Genomic DNA, 21,804 nt, shown 5'->3' on the forward strand with positions numbered 1-21,804 from the left:
CCTGTGAACAGGCTGCACGCGGAAGGTGAAGACCAGCAACAGCTTTCCGGGCTGCCACCTGCCGTGTGGGACAAGGAGCCGGACGTTTGCCTTTTCGGGAACAGGCTCTGCCGAGGATGCGCACCGTGAATGATTGCATCTTTGGGAAAGCAGAGATTCCCAGTGCGGTTGTGCCTGTGAATAGGCTGCACGGGGAAGGTGAAGACCAGCAACAGCTTTCAGGGCTGCCACCTGCCGTGTGGGAGAAGGAGCCGGACGTTTGCCTTTTCGGGAACAGGCTCTGCCGAGGATTAGCACCGTGAGTGATTGCATCTGTGGGAAAGCAGAGATTCCCAGTGCGGTTGTGCCTGTGAATAGGCTGCACGGGGAAGGTGAAGACCAGCAACAGCTTTCAGGGCTGCCACCTTCCGTGTGGGACAAGGAGCCGGACGTTTGCCTTTTCGGGAACAGGCTCTGCCGAGGATGCGCACCGTGAGATGTTTCATCTCTGGGCAAGCACAGATCCCAATGTCAGTTGTGCCTGTGACTAGGCTGCAGGGGGAAGGTGAAGACCAGCAACAGCTTCCCGGGCTTCCACCTGCCGTGTGGGACAAGGAGCCGGACGTTTGCCTTTTCGGGAACAGGCTCTGCCGAGGATGCGCACCGTGAGATGTTTCATCTCTGGGCAAGCACAGATCCCAATGTCAGTTGTGCCTGTGAACAGGCTGCAGGGGGAAGGTGAAGACCAGCAACAGCTTTCCGGGCTGCCACCTTCCGTGTGGGACAAGGAGCCGGACGTTTGCCTTTTCGGGAACAGGCTCTGCTGAGGTTTAGCACCGTGAATGATTGCATCTTTGAGAAAGCACAGATCCGAATACCTGTTGTGCCTGTGAACAGGCTGCACGCGGAAGGTGAAGACCAGCAACAGCTTTCCGGGCTGCCACCTGCCGTGTGGGACAAGGAGCCGGACGTTTGCCTTTTCGGGAACAGGCTCTGCCGAGGATGCGCACCGTGAATGATTGCATCTTTGGGAAAGCAGAGATTCCCAGTGCGGTTGTGCCTGTGAATAGGCTGCACGGGGAAGGTGAAGACCAGCAACAGCTTTCAGGGCTGCCACCTTCCGTCTTGGAGAAGGAGCCGGACGTTTGCCTTTTCGGGAACAGGCTCTGCTGAGGTTTAGCACCGTGAATGATTGCATCTTTGGGAAAGCAGAGATCCCAATATCTGTTGTGCCTCTGAATAGGCTGCACGGGAAGGTGAAGACCAGCAACAGCTTTCAGGGCTGCCGCCTTCCGTGTGGGACAAGGAGCCGGACGTTTGCCTTTTCGGGAACAGGCTCTGCCGAGGATGCGCACCGTGAGTGATTGCGTCTTTGGGAAAGCACAGATTCCCAGTGCGGTTGTGCCTGTGAATAGGCTGCACGGGGAAGGTGAAGACCAGCAACAGCTTTCAGGGCTGCCACCTGCCGTGTGGGACAAGGAGCCGGACGTTTGCCTTTTCGGGAACAGGCTCTGCCGAGGATGCGCACCGTGAGTGATTGCATCTGTGGGAAAGCAGAGATTCCCAACGCGGTTGTGCCTGTGACTAGGCTGCAGGGGGAAGGTGAAGACCAGCAACAGCTTTCCGGGCTGCCACCTTCCGTGTGGGACAAGGAGCCGGACGTTTGCCTTTTCGGGAACAGGCTCTGCCGAGGATGCGCACCGTGAGAGATTGCGTGTTGGGGAAAGCACAGATCCCAATATCTGTTTTTCCTCTGAGTGGGCTCCACGGGGAAGGTGAAGACCAGCAACAGCTTTCAGGGCTGCCGCCTTCCGTGTGGGACAAGGAGCCGGACGTTTGCCTTTTCGGGAACAGGCTCTGCCGAGGATGCGCACCGTGAGATGTTTCTTCTCTGGGCAAGCACAGATCCCAATGTCTGTTGTGCCTGTGAATAGGCTGCAGGGGGAAGGTGAAGACCAGCAACAGCTTTCCGGGCTGCCACCTTCCGTGTGGGACAAGGAGCCGGACGTTTGCCTTTTCGGGAACAGGCTCTGCCGAGGATGCGCACCGTGAATGATTGCGTCTTTGGGAAAGCAGAGATTCCCAGTGCGGTTGTGCCTGTGAATAGGCTGCACGGGGAAGGTGAAGACCAGCAACAGCTTTCAGGGCTGCCACCTGCCGTGTGGGACAAGGAGCCGGACGTTTGCCTTTTCGGGAACAGGCTCTGCCGAGGATCTGCACCGTGAGAGATTGCATCTGTGGGAAAGCACAGATCCCAATGTCTGTTGTTCCTGTGAATAGGCTGCACGGGGAAGGTGAAGACCAGCAACAGCTTTCAGGGCTGCCACCTGCCGTGTGGGACAAGGAGCCGGACGTTTGCCTTTTCGGGAACAGGCTCTGCCGAGGATGCGCACCGTGAATGATTGCATCTTTAGGAAAGCAGAGATTCCCACTGCGGTTGTGCCTGTGAATAGGCTGCAGGGGGAAGGTGAAGACCAGCAACAGCTTTCCGGGCTGCCACCTTCCGTGTGGGACAAGGAGCCGGACATTTGCCTTTTCGGGAACAGGCTCTGCCGAGGATGCGCACCGTGAGATGTTTCATCTCTGGGCAAGCACAGATCCCAATGTCTGTTGTGCCTGTGAATAGGCTGCAGGGGGAAGGTGAAGACCAGCAACAGCTTTCAGGGCTGCCACCTGCCGTGTGGGACAAGGAGCCGGACGTTTGCCTTTTCGGGAACAGGCTCTGCTGCGTTTTACCACCGTGAATGGTTACATCTTTGGGAAAGCAGAGATTCCCAGTGCGGTTGTGCCTGTGAATAGGCTGCACGGGGAAGGTGAAGACCAGCAACAGCTTTCAGGGCTGCCACCTTCCGTGTGGGACAAGGAGCCGGACGTTTGCCTTTTCGGGAACAGGCTCTGCTGAGGTTTAGCACCGTGAATGATTGCATCTTTGAGAAAGCACAGATCCGAATACCTGTTGTGCCTGTGAACAGGCTGCACGCGGAAGGTGAAGACCAGCAACAGCTTTCTGGGCTGCCACCTTCCGTGTGGGACAAGGAGCCGGACGTTTGCCTTTTCGGGAACAGGCTCTGCCGAGGATGCGCACCGTGAATGATTGCATCTTTGGGAAAGCAGAGATTCCCAGTGCGGTTGTGCCTGTGAATAGGCTGCACGGGGAAGGTGAAGACCAGCAACAGCTTTCCGGGCTGCCACCTTCCGTGTGGGACAAGGAGCCGGACGTTTGCCTTTTCGGGAACAGGCTCTGCCGAGGATGCGCACCGTGAGTGATTGCATCTGTGGGAAAGCAGAGATTCCCAGTGCGGTTGTGCCTGTGAATAGGCTGCACGGGGAAGGTGAAGACCAGCAACAGCTTTCAGGGCTGCCACCTGCCGTGTGGGACAAGGAGCCGGACGTTTGCCTTTTCGGGAACAGGCTCAGCCGAGGATGCGCACCGTGAGATGTTTCATCTCTGGGCAAGCACAGATCCCAATGTCAGTTGTGCCTGTGACTAGGCTGCAGGGGGAAGGTGAAGACCAGCAACAGCTTCCCGGGCTGCCACCTGCCGTGTGGGACAAGGAGCCGGACTTTTGCCTTTTCGGGAACAGGCTCTGCCGAGGATGCGCACCGTGAGTGATTGCGTCTTTGGGAAAGCACAGATTCCCAACGCGGTTGTGCCTGTGAATAGGCTGCACGGGGAAGGTGAAGACCAGCAATAGCTTTCAGGGCTGCCACCTGCCGTGTGGGACAAGGAGCCGGACGTTTGCCTTTTCAGGAACAGGCTCTGCCGATGATGCGCACCGTGAGATGTTTCTTCTCTGGGCAAGCACAGATCCCAATGTCTGTTGTGCCTGTGAATAGGCTGCAGGGGGAAGGTGAAGACCAGCAACAGCTTTCCGGGCTGCCACCTTCCGTGTGGGACAAGGAGCCGGACGTTTGCCTTTTTGGGAACAGGCTCTGCTGAGGTTTAGCACCGTGAATGATTGCATCTTTGGGAAAGCAGAGATCCCAATATCTGTTGTGCCTGTGAATAGGCTGCACGGGAAGGTGAAGACCAGCAACAGCTTTCAGGGCTGCCGCCTTCCGTGTGGGACAAGGAGCCGGACGTTTGCCTTTTCGGGAACAGGCTCTGCCGAGGATGCGCACCGTGAGTGATTGCGTCTTTGGGAAAGCACAGATTCCCAGTGCGGTTGTGCCTGTGAATAGGCTGCACGGGGAAGGTGAAGACCAGCAACAGCTTTCCGGGCTGCCACCTTCCGTGTGGGACAAGGAGCCGGACGTTTGCCTTTTCGGGAACAGGCTCTGCCGAGGATGCGCACCGTGAGAGATTATGTGTTGGGGAAAGCACAGATCCCAATATCTGTTTTTCCTCTGAGTGGGCTCCACGGGGAAGGTGAAGACCAGCAACAGCTTTCAGGGCTGCCGCCTTCCGTGTGGGACAAGGAGCCGGACGTTTGCCTTTTCGGGAACAGGCTCTGCCGAGGATGCGCACCGTGAGATGTTTCTTCTCTGGGCAAGCACAGATCCCAATGTCTGTTGTGCCTGTGAATAGGCTGCAGGGGGAAGGTGAAGACCAGCAACAGCTTTCCGGGCTGCCACCTTCCGTGTGGGACAAGGAGCCGGACGTTTGCCTTTTTGGGAACAGGCTCTGCTGAGGTTTAGCACCGTGAATGATTGCATCTTTGGGAAAGCAGAGATCCCAATATCTGTTGTGCCTGTGAATAGGCTGCACGGGAAGGTGAAGACCAGCAACAGCTTTCAGGGCTGCCGCCTTCCGTGTGGGACAAGGAGCCGGACGTTTGCCTTTTCGGGAACAGGCTCTGCCGAGGATGCGCACCGTGAGTGATTGCGTCTTTGGGAAAGCACAGATTCCCAGTGCGGTTGTGCCTGTGAATAGGCTGCACGGGGAAGGTGAAGACCAGCAACAGCTTTCAGGGCTGCCACCTTCCGTGTGGGACAAGGAGCCGGACGTTTGCCTTTTCGGGAACAGGCTCTGCCGAGGATGCGCACCGTGAGAGATTGCGTGTTGGGGAAAGCACAGATCCCAATATCTGTTTTTCCTCTGAGTGGGCTCCACGGGGAAGGTGAAGACCAGCAACAGCTTTCAGGGCTGCCGCCTTCCGTGTGGGACAAGGAGCCGGACGTTTGCCTTTTCGGGAACAGGCTCTGCCGAGGATGCGCACCGTGAGATGTTTCTTCTCTGGGCAAGCACAGATCCCAATGTCTGTTGTGCCTGTGAATAGGCTGCAGGGGGAAGGTGAAGACCAGCAACAGCTTCCCGGGCTGCCACCTTCCGTGTGGGACAAGGAGCCGGACGTTTGCCTTTTCGGGAACAGGCTCTGCCGAGGATGCGCACCGTGAATGATTGCGTCTTTGGGAAAGCAGAGATTCCCAGTGCGGTTGTGCCTGTGAATAGGCTGCAGGGGGAAGGTGAAGACCAGCAACAGCTTCCCGGGCTGCCACCTTCCGTGTGGGACAAGGAGCCGGACGTTTGCCTTTTCGGGAACAGGCTCTGCCGAGGATCTGCACCGTGAGAGATTGCATCTGTGGGAAAGCACAGATCCCAATGTCTGTTGTGCCTGTGAATAGGCTGCACGGGGAAGGTGAAGACCAGCAACAGCTTTCCGGGCTGCCACCTGCCGTGTGGGACAAGGAGCCGGACGTTTGCCTTTTCGGGAACAGGCTCTGCCGAGGATGCGCACCGTGAATGATTGCATCTTTGGGAAAGCAGAGATTCCCAGTGCGGTTGTGCCTGTGAATAGGCTGCAGGGGGAAGGTGAAGACCAGCAACAGCTTTCAGGGCTGCCACCTGCCGTGTGGGACAAGGAGCCGGACGTTTGCCTTTTCGGGAACAGGCTCTGCCGAGGATGCGCACCGTGAGATGTTTCATCTCTGGGCAAGCACAGATCCCAATGTCAGTTGTGCCTGTGAACAGGCTGCAGGGGGAAGGTGAAGACCAGCAACAGCTTTCCGGGCTGCCACCTTCCGTGTGGGACAAGGAGCCGGACGTTTGCCTTTTCGGGAACAGGCTCTGCTGAGGTTTAGCACCGTGAGTGATTGCATCTGTGGGAAAGCAGAGATTCCCAGTGCGGTTGTGCCTGTGAATAGGCTGCACGGGGAAGGTGAAGACCAGCAACAGCTTTCAGGGCTGCCACCTGCCGTGTGGGACAAGGAGCCGGACGTTTGCCTTTTCAGGAACAGGCTCTGCCGATGATGCGCACCGTGAGATGTTTCTTCTCTGGGCAAGCACAGATCCCAATGTCTGTTGTGCCTGTGAATAGGCTGCACGGGGAAGGTGAAGACCAGCAACAGCTTTCAGGGCTGCCACCTTCCGTCTTGGAGAAGGAGCCGGACGTTTGCCTTTTCGGGAACAGGCTCTGCTGAGGTTTAGCACCGTGAATGATTGCATCTTTGGGAAAGCAGAGATCCCAATATCTGTTGTGCCTCTGAATAGGCTGCACGGGAAGGTGAAGACCAGCAACAGCTTTCAGGGCTGCCGCCTTCCGTGTGGGACAAGGAGCCGGACGTTTGCCTTTTCGGGAACAGGCTCTGCCGAGGATGCGCACCGTGAGTGATTGCGTCTTTGGGAAAGCACAGATTCCCAGTGCGGTTGTGCCTGTGAATAGGCTGCACGGGGAAGGTGAAGACCAGCAACAGCTTTCAGGGCTGCCACCTTCCGTGTGGGACAAGGAGCCGGACGTTTGCCTTTTCGGGAACAGGCTCTGCCGAGGATTAGCACCGTGAGTGATTGCATCTGTGGGAAAGCAGAGATTCCCAGTGCGGTTGTGCCTGTGAGTAGGCTGCACGGGGAAGGTGAAGACCAGCAAAAGCTTTCCGGGCTGCCACCTTCCGTGTGGGACAAGGAGCCGGACGTTTGCCTTTTCGGGAACAGGCTCTGCTGAGGTTTAGCACCGTGAATGATTGCATCTTTGGGAAAGCAGAGATCCCAATATCTGTTGTGCCTCTGAATAGGCTGCAGGGGAAAGGTGAAGACCAGCAACAGCTTTCAGGGCTGCCGCCTTCCGTGTGGGACAAGGAGCCGGACGTTTGCCTTTTCGGGAACAGGCTCTGCCGAGGATGCGCACCGTGAGTGATTGCGTCTTTGGGAAAGCACAGATTCCCAGTGCGGTTGTGCCTGTGAATAGGCTGCACGGGGAAGGTGAAGACCAGCAACAGCTTTCAGGGCTGCCACCTTCCGTGTGGGACAAGGAGCCGGACGTTTGCCTTTTCGGGAACAGGCTCTGCCGAGGATGCGCACCGTGAGTGATTGCATCTGTGGGAAAGCAGAGATTCCCAGTGCGGTTGTGCCTGTGACTAGGCTGCACGCGGAAGGTGAAGACCAGCAACAGCTTTCCGGGCTGCCACCTTCCGTGTGGGACAAGGAGCCGGACGTTTGCCTTTTCGGGAACAGGCTCTGCCGAGGATGCGCACCGTGAGAGATTGCGTGTTGGGGAAAGCACAGATCCCAATATCTGTTTTTCCTCTGAGTGGGCTCCACGGGGAAGGTGAAGACCAGCAACAGCTTTCAGGGCTGCCGCCTTCCGTGTGGGACAAGGAGCCGGACGTTTGCCTTTTCGGGAACAGGCTCTGCCGAGGATGCGCACCGTGAGATGTTTCTTCTCTGGGCAAGCACAGATCCCAATGTCTGTTGTGCCTGTGAATAGGCTGCAGGGGGAAGGTGAAGACCAGCAACAGCTTCCCGGGCTGCCACCTTCCGTGTGGGACAAGGAGCCGGACGTTTGCCTTTTCGGGAACAGGCTCTGCCGAGGATGCGCACCGTGAATGATTGCGTCTTTGGGAAAGCAGAGATTCCCAGTGCGGTTGTGCCTGTGAATAGGCTGCACGGGGAAGGTGAAGACCAGCAACAGCTTTCAGGGCTGCCACCTGCCGTGTGGGACAAGGAGCCGGACGTTTGCCTTTTCGGGAACAGGCTCTGCCGAGGATCTGCACCGTGAGAGATTGCATCTGTGGGAAAGCACAGATCCCAATGTCAGTTGTGCCTGTGACTAGGCTGCAGGGGGAAGGTGAAGACCAGCAACAGCTTCCCGGGCTGCCACCTGCCGTGTGGGACAAGGAGCCGGACGTTTGCCTTTTCGGGAACAGGCTCTGCCGAGGATGCGCACCGTGAGTGATTGCGTCTTTGGGAAAGCACAGATTCCCAACGCGGTTGTGCCTGTGAATAGGCTGCACGGGGAAGGTGAAGACCAGCAATAGCTTTCAGGGCTGCCACCTGCCGTGTGGGACAAGGAGCCGGACGTTTGCCTTTTCAGGAACAGGGTCTGCCGATGATGCGCACCGTGAGATGTTTCTTCTCTGGGCAAGCACAGATCCCAATGCCTGTTGTGCCTGTGAATAGGCTGCACGGGGAAGGTGAAGACCAGCAACAGCTTTCAGGGCTGCCACCTTCCGTCTTGGAGAAGGAGCCGGACGTTTGCCTTTTCGGGAACAGGCTCTGCTGAGGTTTAGCACCGTGAATGATTGCATCTTTGGGAAAGCAGAGATCCCAATATCTGTTGTGCCTCTGAATAGGCTGCACGGGAAGGTGAAGACCAGCAACAGCTTTCAGGGCTGCCGCCTTCCGTGTGGGACAAGGAGCCGGACGTTTGCCTTTTCGGGAACAGGCTCTGCCGAGGATGCGCACCGTGAGTGATTGCGTCTTTGGGAAAGCACAGATTCCCAGTGCGGTTGTGCCTGTGAATAGGCTGCACAGGGAAGGTGAAGACCAGCAACAGCTTTCAGGGCTGCCACCTTCCGTGTGGGACAAGGAGCCGGACGTTTGCCTTTTCGGGAACAGGCTCTGCTGAGGTTTATCACCGTGAATGATTGCATCTTTGGGAAAGCAGAGATTCCCAGTGCGGTTGTGCCTGTGAGTAGGCTGCACGGGGAAGGTGAAGACCAGCAAAAGCTTTCAGGGCTGCCACCTTCCGTGTGGGACAAGGAGCCGGACGTTTGCCTTTTCGGGAACAGGCTCTGCCGAGGATGCGCACCGTGAGTGATTGCATCTGTGGGAAAGCAGAGATTCCCAGTGCGGTTGTGCCTGTGAATAGGCTGCACGGGGAAGGTGAAGACCAGCAACAGCTTTCAGGGCTGCCACCTGCCGTGTGGGACAAGGAGCCGGACGTTTGCCTTTTCGGGAACAGGCTCTGCCGAGGATGCGCACCGTGAGTGATTGCATCTGTGGGAAAGCAGAGATTCCCAACGCGGTTGTGCCTGTGACTAGGCTGCAGGGGGAAGGTGAAGACCAGCAACAGCTTTCAGGGCTGCCACCTGCCGTGTGGGACAAGGAGCCGGACGTTTGCCTTTTCGGGAACAGGCTCTGCCGAGGATGCGCACCGTGAGTGATTACGTGTTGGGGAAAGCACAGATCCCAATATCTGTTTTTCCTCTGAGTGGGCTCCACGGAGAAGGTGAAGACCAGCAACAGCTTTCAGGGCTGCCGCCTTCCGTGTGGGACAAGGAGCCGGACGTTTGCCTTTTCGGGAACAGGCTCTGCCGAGGATGCGCACCGTGAGATGTTTCTTCTCTGGGCAAGCACAGATCCCAATGTCTGTTGTGCCTGTGAATAGGCTGCAGGGGGAAGGTGAAGACCAGCAACAGCTTTCAGGGCTGCCACCTTCCGTGTGGGACAAGGAGCCGGACGTTTGCCTTTTCGGGAACAGGCTCTGCCGAGGATGCGCACCGTGAATGATTGCGTCTTTGGGAAAGCAGAGATTCCCAGTGCGGTTGTGCCTGTGAATAGGCTGCATGGGGAAGGTGAAGACCAGCAACAGCTTTCAGGGCTGCCACCTGCCGTGTGGGACAAGGAGCCGGACGTTTGCCTTTTCGGGAACAGGCTCTGCCGAGGATCTGCACCGTGAGAGATTGCATCTGTGGGAAAGCACAGATCCCAATGTCTGTTGTGCCTGTGAATAGGCTGCACGGGGAAGGTGAAGACCAGCAACAGCTTTCAGGGCTGCCACCTGCCGTGTGGGACAAGGAGCCGGACGTTTGCCTTTTCGGGAACAGGCTCTGCCGAGGATGCGCACCGTGAATGATTGCATCTTTGGGAAAGCAGAGATTCCCAGTGCGGTTGTGCCTGTGAATAGGCTGCACGGGGAAGGTGAAGACCAGCAACAGCTTTCAGGGCTGCCACCTTCCGTGTGGGACAAGGAGCCGGACGTTTGCCTTTTCGGGAACAGGCTCTGCCGAGGATGCGCACCGTGAATGATTGCATCTTTGGGAAAGCAGAGATTCCCAGTGCGGTTGTGCCTGTGAATAGGCTGCAGGGGGAAGGTGAAGACCAGCAACAGCTTTCCGGGCTGCCACCTTCCGTGTGGGACAAGGAGCCGGACGTTTGCCTTTTCGGGAACAGGCTCTGCCGAGGATGCGCACCGTGAGATGTTTCATCTCTGGGCAAGCACAGATCCCAATGTCAGTTGTGCCTGTGAACAGGCTGCAGGGGGAAGGTGAAGACCAGCAACAGCTTTCAGGGCTGCCACCTTCCGTGTGGGACAAGGAGCCGGACGTTTGCCTTTTCGGGAACAGGCTCTGCTGAGGTTTAGCACCGTGAATGATTGCATCTTTGAGAAAGCACAGATCCGAATACCTGTTGTGCCTGTGAACAGGCTGCACGCGGAAGGTGAAGACCAGCAACAGCTTTCCGGGCTGCCACCTTCCGTGTGGGACAAGGAGCCGGACGTTTGCCTTTTCGGGAACAGGCTCTGCCGAGGATGCGCACCGTGAATGATTGCATCTTTGGGAAAGCAGAGATTCCCAGTGCGGTTGTGCCTGTGAATAGGCTGCACGGGGAAGGTGAAGACCAGCAACAGCTTTCAGGGCTGCCACCTGCCGTGTGGGAGAAGGAGCCGGACGTTTGCCTTTTCGGGAACAGGCTCTGCCGAGGATTAGCACCGTGAGTGATTGCATCTGTGGGAAAGCAGAGATTCCCAGTGCGGTTGTGCCTGTGAATAGGCTGCACGGGGAAGGTGAAGACCAGCAACAGCTTTCAGGGCTGCCACCTGCCGTGTGGGACAAGGAGCCGGACGTTTGCCTTTTCGGGAACAGGCTCTGCCGAGGATGCGCACCGTGAGATGTTTCATCTCTGGGCAAGCACAGATCCCAATGTCAGTTGTGCCTGTGACTAGGCTGCAGGGGGAAGGTGAAGACCAGCAACAGCTTCCCGGGCTGCCACCTGCCGTGTGGGACAAGGAGCCGGACGTTTGCCTTTTCAGGAACAGGCTCTGCCGATGATGCGCACCGTGAGATGTTTCTTCTCTGGGCAAGCACAGATCCCAATGTCTCTTGTGCCTGTGAATAGGCTGCACGGGGAAGGTGAAGACCAGCAACAGCTTTCAGGGCTGCCACCTTCCGTCTTGGAGAAGGAGCCGGACGTTTGCCTTTTCGGGAACAGGCTCTGCTGAGGTTTAGCACCGTGAATGATTGCATCTTTGGGAAAGCAGAGATCCCAATATCTGTTGTGCCTCTGAATAGGCTGCACGGGAAGGTGAAGACCAGCAACAGCTTTCAGGGCTGCCGCCTTCCGTGTGGGACAAGGAGCCGGACGTTTGCCTTTTCGGGAACAGGCTCTGCCGAGGATGCGCACCGTGAGTGATTGCGTCTTTGGGAAAGCACAGATTCCCAGTGCGGTTGTGCCTGTGAATAGGCTGCACGGGGAAGGTGAAGACCAGCAACAGCTTTCAGGGCTGCCACCTTCCGTGTGGGACAAGGAGCCGGACGTTTGCCTTTTCGGGAACAGGCTCTGCTGAGGTTTATCACCGTGAATGATTGCATCTTTGGGAAAGCAGAGATTCCCAGTGCGGTTGTGCCTGTGAGTAGGCTGCACGGGGAAGGTGAAGACCAGCAAAAGCTTTCAGGGCTGCCACCTTCCGTGTGGGACAAGGAGCCGGACGTTTGCCTTTTCGGGAACAGGCTCTGCTGAGGTTTAGCACCGTGAATGATTGCATCTTTGGGAAAGCAGAGATCCCAATATCTGTTGTGCCTCTGAATAGGCTGCACGGGAAGGTGAAGACCAGCAACAGCTTTCAGGGCTGCCGCCTTCCGTGTGGGACAAGGAGCCGGACGTTTGCCTTTTCGGGAACAGGCTCTGCCGAGGATGCGCACCGTGAGTGATTGCGTCTTTGGGAAAGCACAGATTCCCAGTGCGGTTGTGCCTGTGAATAGGCTGCACGGGGAAGGTGAAGACCAGCAACAGCTTTCAGGGCTGCCACCTTCCGTGTGGGACAAGGAGCCGGACGTTTGCCTTTTCGGGAACAGGCTCTGCTGAGGTTTATCACCGTGAATGATTGCATCTTTGGGAAAGCAGAGATTCCCAGTGCGGTTGTGCCTGTGAGTAGGCTGCACGGGGAAGGTGAAGACCAGCAAAAGCTTTCAGGGCTGCCACCTTCCGTGTGGGACAAGGAGCCGGACGTTTGCCTTTTCGGGAACAGGCTCTGCCGAGGATGCGCACCGTGAGTGATTGCATCTGTGGGAAAGCAGAGATTCCCAGTGCGGTTGTGCCTGTGAATAGGCTGCACGGGGAAGGTGAAGACCAGCAACAGCTTTCAGGGCTGCCACCTGCCGTGTGGGACAAGGAGCCGGACGTTTGCCTTTTCGGGAACAGGCTCTGCCGAGGATGCGCACCGTGAGATGTTTCTTCTCTGGGCAAGCACAGATCCCAATGTCTGTTGTGCCTGTGAATAGGCTGCAGGGGGAAGGTGAAGACCAGCAACAGCTTCCCGGGCTGCCACCTTCCGTGTGGGACAAGGAGCCGGACGTTTGCCTTTTCGGGAACAGGCTCTGCCGAGGATGCGCACCGTGAATGATTGCGTCTTTGGGAAAGCAGAGATTCCCAGTGCGGTTGTGCCTGTGAATAGGCTGCATGGGGAAGGTGAAGACCAGCAACAGCTTTCAGGGCTGCCACCTGCCGTGTGGGACAAGGAGCCGGACGTTTGCCTTTTCGGGAACAGGCTCTGCCGAGGATCTGCACCGTGAGAGATTGCATCTGTGGGAAAGCACAGATCCCAATGTCTGTTGTGCCTGTGAATAGGCTGCACGGGGAAGGTGAAGACCAGCAACAGCTTTCAGGGCTGCCACCTGCCGTGTGGGACAAGGAGCCGGACGTTTGCCTTTTCGGGAACAGGCTCTGCCGAGGATGCGCACCGTGAATGATTGCATCTTTGGGAAAGCAGAGATTCCCAGTGCGGTTGTGCCTGTGAATAGGCTGCACGGGGAAGGTGAAGACCAGCAACAGCTTTCCGGGCTGCCACCTTCCGTGTGGGACAAGGAGCCGGACGTTTGCCTTTTCGGGAACAGGCTCTGCCGAGGATGCGCACCGTGAATGATTGCATCTTTGGGAAAGCAGAGATTCCCAGTGCGGTTGTGCCTGTGAATAGGCTGCAGGGGGAAGGTGAAGACCAGCAACAGCTTTCCGGGCTGCCACCTTCCGTGTGGGACAAGGAGCCGGACGTTTGCCTTTTCGGGAACAGGCTCTGCCGAGGATGCGCACCGTGAGATGTTTCATCTCTGGGCAAGCACAGATCCCAATGTCAGTTGTGCCTGTGAACAGGCTGCAGGGGGAAGGTGAAGACCAGCAACAGCTTTCCGGGCTGCCACCTTCCGTGTGGGACAAGGAGCCGGACGTTTGCCTTTTCGGGAACAGGCTCTGCTGAGGTTTAGCACCGTGAATGATTGCATCTTTGAGAAAGCACAGATCCGAATACCTGTTGTGCCTGTGAACAGGCTGCACGCGGAAGGTGAAGAGCAGCAACAGCTTTCCGGGCTGCCACCTTCCGTGTGGGACAAGGAGCCGGACGTTTGCCTTTTCGGGAACAGGCTCTGCCGAGGATGCGCACCGTGAATGATTGCATCTTTGGGAAAGCAGAGATTCCCAGTGCGGTTGTGCCTGTGAATAGGCTGCACGGGGAAGGTGAAGACCAGCAACAGCTTTCAGGGCTGCCACCTGCCGTGTGGGAGAAGGAGCCGGACGTTTGCCTTTTCGGGAACAGGCTCTGCCGAGGATTAGCACCGTGAGTGATTGCATCTGTGGGAAAGCAGAGATTCCCAGTGCGGTTGTGCCTGTGAATAGGCTGCACGGGGAAGGTGAAGACCAGCAACAGCTTTCAGGGCTGCCACCTGCCGTGTGGGACAAGGAGCCGGACGTTTGCCTTTTCGTGAACAGGCTCTGCCGAGGATGCGCACCGTGAGATGTTTCATCTCTGGGCAAGCACAGATCCCAATGTCAGTTGTGCCTGTGACTAGGCTGCAGGGGGAAGGTGAAGACCAGCAACAGCTTCCCGGGCTGCCACCTGCCGTGTGGGACAAGGAGCCGGACGTTTGCCTTTTCAGGAACAGGCTCTGCCGATGATGCGCACCGTGAGATGTTTCTTCTCTGGGCAAGCACAGATCCCAATGTCTGTTGTGCCTGTGAATAGGCTGCACGGGGAAGGTGAAGACCAGCAACAGCTTTCAGGGCTGCCACCTTCCGTCTTGGAGAAGGAGCCGGACGTTTGCCTTTTCGGGAACAGGCTCTGCTGAGGTTTAGCACCGTGAATGATTGCATCTTTGGGAAAGCAGAGATCCCAATATCTGTTGTGCCTCTGAATAGGCTGCACGGGAAGGTGAAGACCAGCAACAGCTTTCAGGGCTGCCACCTTCCGTGTGGGACAAGGAGCCGGACGTTTGCCTTTTCGGGAACATGCTCTGCTGAGGTTTATCACCGTGAATGATTGCATCTTTGGGAAAGCAGAGATTCCCAGTGCGGTTGTGCCTGTGAGTAGGCTGCCCGGGGAAGGTGAAGACCAGCAAAAGCTTTCAGGGCTGCCACCTTCCGTGTGGGACAAGGAGCCGGACGTTTGCCTTTTCGGGAACAGGCTCTGCTGAGGTTTAGCACCGTGAATGATTGCATCTTTGGGAAAGCAGAGATCCCAATATCTGTTGTGCCTCTGAATAGGCTGCACGGGAAGGTGAAGACCAGCAACAGCTTTCAGGGCTGCCGCCTTCCGTGTGGGACAAGGAGCCGGACGTTTGCCTTTTCGGGAACAGGCTCTGCCGAGGATGCGCACCGTGAGTGATTGCGTCTTTGGGAAAGCACAGATTCCCAGTGCGGTTGTGCCTGTGAATAGGCTGCACGGGGAAGGTGAAGACCAGCAACAGCTTTCAGGGCTGCCACCTTCCGTGTGGGACAAGGAGCCGGACGTTTGCCTTTTCGGGAACAGGCTCTGCCGAGGATGCGCAGCGTGAGTGATTGCATCTGTGGGAAAGCAGAGATTCCCAGTGCGGTTGTGCCTGTGACTAGGCTGCACGCGGAAGGTGAAGACCAGCAACAGCTTTCCGGGCTGCCACCTTCCGTGTGGGACAAGGAGCCGGACGTTTGCCTTTTCGGGAACAGGCTCTGCCGAGGATGCGCACCGTGAGAGATTGCGTGTTGGGGAAAGCACAGATCCCAATATCTGTTTTTCCTCTGAGTGGGCTCCACGGGGAAGGTGAAGACCAGCAACAGCTTTCAGGGCTGCCGCCTTCCGTGTGGGACAAGGAGCCGGACGTTTGCCTTTTCGGGAACAGGCTCTGCCGAGGATGCGCACCGTGAGATGTTTCTTCTCTGGGCAAGCACAGATCCCAATGTCTGTTGTGCCTGTGAATAGGCTGCAGGGGGAAGGTGAAGACCAGCAACAGCTTCCCGGGCTGCCACCTTCCGTGTGGGACAAGGAGCCGGACGTTTGCCTTTTCGGGAACAGGCTCTGCCGAGGATGCGCACCGTGAATGATTGCGTCTTTGGGAAAGCAGAGATTCCCAGTGCGGTTGTGCCTGTGAATAGGCTGCACGGGGAAGGTGAAGACCAGCAACAGCTTTCAGGGCTGCCACCTGCCGTGTGGGACAAGGAGCCGGACGTTTGCCTTTTCGGGAACAGGCTCTGCCGAGGATCTGCACCGTGAGAGATTGCATCTGTGGGAAAGCACAGATCCCAATGTCTGTTGTGCCTGTGAATAGGCTGCAGGGCGAAGGTGAAGACCAGCAACAGCTTCCCGGGCTGCCACCTGCCGTGTGGGACAAGGAGCCGGACGTTTGCCTTTTCGGGAACAGGCTCTGCCGAGGATGCGCACCGTGAATGATTGCATCTTTGGGAAAGCAGAGATTCCCAGTGCGGTTGTGCCTGTGAATAGGCTGCAGGGGGAAGGTGAAGACCAGCAACAGCTTTCCGGGCTGCCACCTTCCGTGTGGGACAAGGAGCCGGACGTTTGCCTTTTCGGGAACAGGCTCTGCCGAGGATGCGCACCGTGAGATGTTTCATCTCTGGGCAAGCACAGATCCCAATGTCAGTTGTGCCTGTGAATAGGCTGCAGGGGGAAGGTGAAGACCAGCAACAGCTTTCAGGGCTGCCACCTGCCGTGTGGGACAAGGAGCCGGACGTTTGCCTTTTCGGGAACAGGCTCTGCTGCGTTTTACCACCGTGAATGGTTACATCTTTGGGAAAGCAGAGATTCCCAGTGCGGTTGTGCCTGTGAATAGGCTGCACGGGGAAGGTGAAGACCAGCAACAGCTTTCTGGGCTGCCACCTTCCGTGTGGGACAAGGAGCCGGACGTTTGCCTTTTCGGGAACAGGCTCTGCTGAGGTTTAGCACCGTGAATGATTGCATCTTTGAGAAAGCACAGATCCGAATACCTGTTGTGCCTGTGAACAGGCTGCACGCGGAAGGTGAAGACCAGCAACAGCTTTCCGGGCTGCCACCTGCCGTGTGGGACAAGGAGCCGGACGTTTGCCTTTTCGGGAACAGGCTCTGCCGAGGATGCGCACCGTGAGATGTTTCATCTCTGGGCAAGCACAGATCCCAATGTCAGTTGTGCCTGTGACTAGGCTGCAGGGGGAAGGTGAAGACCAGCAACAGCTTTCAGGGCTGCCACCTGCCGTGTGGGACAAGGAGCCGGACGTTTGCCTTTTCGGGAACAGGCTCTGCCGAGGATGCGCACCGTGAGTGATTGCGTCTTTGGGAAAGCACAGATTCCCAACGCGGTTGTGCCTGTGAATAGGCTGCACGGGGAAGGTGAAGACCAGCAATAGCTTTCAGGGCTGCCACCTGCCGTGTGGGACAAGGAGCCGGACGTTTGCCTTTTCAGGAACAGGCTCTGCCGATGATGCGCACTGTGAGATGTTTCTTCTCTGGGCAAGCACAGATCCCAATGTCTGTTGTGCCTGTGAATAGGCTGCACGGGGAAGGTGAAGACCAGCAACAGCTTTCAGGGCTGCCACCTTCCGTCTTGGAGAAGGAGCCGGACGTTTGCCTTTTCGGGAACAGGCTCTGCTGAGGTTTAGCACCGTGAATGATTGCATCTTTGGGAAAGCAGAGATCCCAATATCTGTTGTGCCTCTGAATAGGCTGCACGGGAAGGTGAAGACCAGCAACAGCTTTCAGGGCTGCCGCCTTCCGTGTGGGACAAGGAGCCGGACGTTTGCCTTTTCGGGAACAGGCTCTGCCGAGGATGCGCACCGTGAGTGATTGCGTCTTTGGGAAAGCACAGATTCCCAGTGCGGTTGTGCCTGTGAATAGGCTGCACGGGGAAGGTGAAGACCAGCAACAGCTTTCAGGGCTGCCACCTTCCGTGTGGGACAAGGAGCCGGACGTTTGCCTTTTCGGGAACAGGCTCTGCCGAGGATGCGCACCGTGAATGATTGCATCTTTGGGAAAGCAGAGATTCCCAGTGCGGTTGTGCCTGTGAGTAGGCTGCACGGGGAAGGTGAAGACGAGCAAAAGCTTTCAGGGCTGCCACCTTCCGTGTGGGACAAGGAGCCGGACGTTTGCCTTTTCGGGAACAGGCTCTGCCGAGGATGCGCACCGTGAGAGATTGCGTCTTTGGGAAAGCAGAGATTCCCAGTGCGGTTGTGCCTGTGAATAGGCTGCACGGGGAAGGTGAAGACCAGCAACAGCTTTCAGGGCTGCCACCTGCCGTGTGGGACAAGGAGCCGGACGTTTGCCTTTTCGGGAACAGGCTCTGCCGAGGATGCGCACCGTGAGTGATTGCATCTGTGGGAAAGCAGAGATTCCCAACGCGGTTGTGCCTGTGACTAGGCTGCAGGGGGAAGGTGAAGACCAGCAACAGCTTTCAGGGCTGCCACCTGCCGTGTGGGACAAGGAGCCGGACGTTTGCCTTTTCGGGAACAGGCTCTGCCGAGGATGCGCACCGTGAGTGATTGCGTGTTGGGGAAAGCACAGATCCCAATATCTGTTTTTCCTCTGAGTGGGCTCCACGGAGAAGGTGAAGACCAGCAACAGCTTTCAGGGCTGCCGCCTTCCGTGTGGGACAAGGAGCCGGACGTTTGCCTTTTCGGGAACAGGCTCTGCCGAGGATGCGCACCGTGAGATGTTTCTTCTCTGGGCAAGCACAGATCCCAATGTCTGTTGTGCCTGTGAATAGGCTGCAGGGGGAAGGTGAAGACCAGCAACAGCTTCCCGGGCTGCCACCTTCCGTGTGGGACAAGGAGCCGGACGTTTGCCTTTTCGGGAACAGGCTCTGCCGAGGATGCGCACCGTGAATGATTGCGTCTTTGGGAAAGCAGAGATTCCCAGTGCGGTTGTGCCTGTGAATAGGCTGCACGGGGAAGGTGAAGACCAGCAACAGCTTTCCGGGCTGCCACCTGCCGTGTGAGATAAGGAGCCGGACGTTTGCCTTTTCGGGAACAGGCTCTGCCGAGGATGCGCACCGTGAATGATTGCATCTTTGGGAAAGCAGAGATTCCCAGTGCGGTTGTGCCTGTGAATAGGCTGCACGGGGAAGGTGAAGACCAGCAACAGCTTTCAGGGCTGCCACCTTCCGTGTGGGACAAGGAGCCGGACGTTTGCCTTTTCGGGAACAGGCTCTGCTGAGGTTTATCACCGTGAATGATTGCATCTTTGGGAAAGCAGAGATTCCCAGTGCGGTTGTGCCTGTGAGTAGGCTGCACGGGGAAGGTGAAGACCAGCAAAAGCTTTCAGGGCTGCCACCTTCCGTGTGGGACAAGGAGCCGGACGTTTGCCTTTTCGGGAACAGGCTCTGCTGAGGTTTAGCACCGTGAATGATTGCATCTTTGGGAAAGCAGAGATCCCAATATCTGTTGTGCCTCTGAATAGGCTGCACGGGAAGGTGAAGACCAGCAACAGCTTTCAGGGCTGCCGCCTTCCGTGTGGGACAAGGAGCCGGACGTTTGCCTTTTCGGGAACAGGCTCTGCCGAGGATGCGCACCGTGAGTGATTGCGTCTTTGGGAAAGCACAGATTCCCAGTGCGGTTGTGCCTGTGAATAGGCTGCACGGGGAAGGTGAAGACCAGCAACAGCTTTCAGGGCTGCCACCTTCCGTGTGGGACAAGGAGCCGGACGTTTGCCTTTTCGGGAACAGGCTCTGCTGAGGTTTATCACCGTGAATGATTGCATCTTTGGGAAAGCAGAGATTCCCAGTGCGGTTGTGCCTGTGAGTAGGCTGCACGGGGAAGGTGAAGACCAGCAAAAGCTTTCAGGGCTGCCACCTTCCGTGTGGGACAAGGAGCCGGACGTTTGCCTTTTCGGGAACAGGCTCTGCCGAGGATGCGCACCGTGAGTGATTGCATCTGTGGGAAAGCAGAGATTCCCAGTGCGGTTGTGCCTGTGAATAGGCTGCACGGGGAAGGTGAAGACCAGCAACAGCTTTCAGGGCTGCCACCTGCCGTGTGGGACAAGGAGCCGGACGTTTGCCTTTTCGGGAACAGGCTCTGCCGAGGATGCGCACCGTGAGATGTTTCTTCTCTGGGCAAGCACAGATCCCAATGTCTGTTCTGCCTGTGAATAGGCTGCAGGGGGAAGGTGAAGACCAGCAACAGCTTCCCGGGCTGCCACCTTCCGTGTGGGACAAGGAGCCGGACGTTTGCCTTTTCGGGAACAGGCTCTGCCGAGGATGCGCACCGTGAATGATTGCGTCTTTGGGAAAGCAGAGATTCCCAGTGCGGTTGTGCCTGTGAATAGGCTGCATGGGGAAGGTGAAGACCAGCAACAGCTTTCAGGGCTGCCACCTGCCGTGTGGGACAAGGAGCCGGACGTTTGCCTTTTCGGGAACAGGCTCTGCCGAGGATCTGCACCGTGAGAGATTGCATCTGTGGGAAAGCACAGATCCCAATGTCTGTTGTGCCTGTGAATAGGCTGCACGGGGAAGGTGAAGACCAGCAACAGCTTTCAGGGCTGCCACCTGCCGTGTGGGACAAGGAGCCGGACGTTTGCCTTTTCGGGAACAGGCTCTGCCGAGGATGCGCACCGTGAATGATTGCATCTTTGGGAAAGCACAGATTCCCAGTGCGGTTGTGCCTGTGAATAGGCTGCACGGGGAAGGTGAAGACCAGCAACAGCTTTCCGGGCTGCCACCTTCCGTGTGGGACAAGGAGCCGGACGTTTGCCTTTTCGGGAACAGGCTCTGCCGAGGATGCGCACCGTGAGATGTTTCATCTCTGGGCAAGCACAGATCCCAATGTCAGTTGTGCCTGTGAATAGGCTGCAGGGGGAAGGTGAAGACCAGCAACAGCTTTCAGGGCTGCCACCTGCCGTGTGGGACAAGGAGCCGGACGTTTGCCTTTTCGGGAACAGGCTCTGCTGCGTTTTACCACCGTGAATGGTTACATCTTTGGGAAAGCAGAGATTCCCAGTGCGGTTGTGCCTGTGAATAGGCTGCACGGGGAAGGTGAAGACCAGCAACAGCTTTCTGGGCTGCCACCTTCCGTGTGGGACAAGGAGCCGGACGTTTGCCTTTTCGGGAACAGGCTCTGCTGAGGTTTAGCACCGTGAATGATTGCATCTTTGAGAAAGCACAGATCCGAATACCTGTTGTGCCTGTGAACAGGCTGCACGCGGAAGGTGAAGACCAGCAACAGCTTTCCAGGCTGCCACCTGCCGTGTGGGACAAGGAGCCGGACGTTTGCCTTTTCGGGAACAGGCTCTGCCGAGGATGCGCACCGTGAGATGTTTCATCTCTGGGCAAGCACAGATCCCAATGTCAGTTGTGCCTGTGACTAGGCTGCAGGGGGAAGGTGAAGACCAGCAACAGCTTCCCGGGCTGCCACCTGCCGTGTGGGACAAGGAGCCGGACGTTTGCCTTTTCGGGAACAGGCTCTGCCGAGGATGCGCACCGTGAGTGATTGCGTCTTTGGGAAAGCACAGATTCCCAGTGCGGTTGTGCCTGTGAATAGGCTGCACGGGGAAGGTGAAGACCAGCAATAGCTTTCAGGGCTGCCACGTGCCGTGTGGGACAAGGAGCCGGACGTTTGCCTTTTCAGGAACAGGCTCTGCCGATGATGCGCACTGTGAGATGTTTCTTCTCTGGGCAAGCACAGATCCCAATGTCTGTTGTGCCTGTGAATAGGCTGCACGGGGAAGGTGAAGACCAGCAACAGCTTTCAGGGCTGCCACCTTCCGTCTTGGAGAAGGAGCCGGACGTTTGCCTTTTCGGGAACAGGCTCTGCTGAGGTTTAGCACCGTGAATGATTGCATCTTTGGGAAAGCAGAGATCCCAATATCTGTTGTGCCTCTGAATAGGCTGCACGGGAAGGTGAAGACCAGCAACAGCTTTCAGGGCTGCTGCCTTCCGTGTGGGACAAGGAGCCGGACGTTTGCCTTTTCGGGAACAGGCTCTGCCGAGGATGCGCACCGTGAGATGTTTCATCTCTGGGCAAGCACAGATCCCAATGTCAGTTGTGCCTGTGAATAGGCTGCAGGGGGAAGGTGAAGACCAGCAACAGCTTTCAGGGCTGCCACCTGCCGTGTGGGACAAGGAGCCGGACGTTTGCCTTTTCGGGAACAGGCTCTGCTGCGTTTTACCACCGTGAATGGTTACATCTTTGGGAAAGCAGAGATTCCCAGTGCGGTTGTGCCTGTGAATAGGCTGCAC

The sequence above is a fragment of the Haliaeetus albicilla genome, chromosome 26 (assembly GCF_947461875.1).
Source record: "Haliaeetus albicilla chromosome 26, bHalAlb1.1, whole genome shotgun sequence".
In the NCBI taxonomy this organism is placed as follows: Eukaryota; Metazoa; Chordata; class Aves; order Accipitriformes; family Accipitridae; genus Haliaeetus; species Haliaeetus albicilla.